Here is a 1,124-nt window from a genome sequence, read left to right on the forward strand (position 1 = left end):
GGGATCTAAATGGAATATAATGAAATAGAGCCACTTTGAGGTTCCCTATGAAATGAGGCATGGAATGGAGCCACTACAAAGAAGTTCCGGGGGTTACGAATGAAACTTCGAGTTCATATTGGTCATGGGTTGAGAACGGGAATTGAACTCTATGAGATCTAATCTCCCGTTGTTCCTCAGTAGCTCAGTGGTAGAGCGGTCAACTGTTAACTGACTGGTCGTAGGTTCGAATCCTACTTGAGGAGATTTGATTCATTCCAAATTAAAGAATTCAGAATGTCAGAATGAAAGGGTTCGCTTTGACCGTTAAGAGCAGGTAACTCGTTCCCTGTGTCTTTGTTTCTATTGCATTCTACCTCATCGTATCACATTCTGTTCTGCGATATTTGAGAATCACCGTCAATATCCTGGTGTAGGTGTCCGGGATAATCCTTTGTTCCATAGTCCCGGGGCTACTTACAACCAGCCAATTAAGAATTCTCAGATGTACTAGTACTAGCAAATGCCTCAAAGATGCAGTCATCGATTCTCCCGAGAGGCCACAATTACCGCGAGCAAACACATTAATTTAATGACGAGGAGCGCATTTTTTCTATGCTACTAATACTTGTACTTGCTCTGCTATTCTGCCCAAGCCTGGCTGAGGAAGAGTTACGGGGCGTAAAACAAAAAAAATATGCTTATTTTATTTTGCTTTGGCCGGTAATACTATATATAAATATAAAATAGAAAAGTAAATATATGATAAATAATAAAAAAAAGGCCACTCCATTTCGGCAAAAGACCCACGCCCAAGTTCCATAGGTTTGGGTCCGCTATTCCGATCATGATTTTCCTACCCCCAGAGGGAAAGGTCCTTCCCTTTTGGGCCGGTTGTGGGCGAGGAGGGATTCGAACCCTCGACACTGTGGTTCGTATCCACGTGCTCTAATCCTCTAAGCTACAGCCCCACCTCATCTCCACTGGATCTGTTCCCAGGAGTACCCTAAAAAAAGGAACCTTCCTCTCCCCAGCCATTTTGGGTTAAGAAGATGTGAAAGTGCCTTTCTCTCTATAAGAACGGTGCATTCCGAGGTGTGAAGTGAGAGAACGGGATTTCATAATTTGGGTTTTGAATAAGACGA

Source organism: Gossypium hirsutum, chromosome A13, assembly GCF_007990345.1.
Source record: "Gossypium hirsutum isolate 1008001.06 chromosome A13, Gossypium_hirsutum_v2.1, whole genome shotgun sequence".
Lineage (NCBI taxonomy): Eukaryota > Viridiplantae > Streptophyta > Magnoliopsida > Malvales > Malvaceae > Gossypium > Gossypium hirsutum.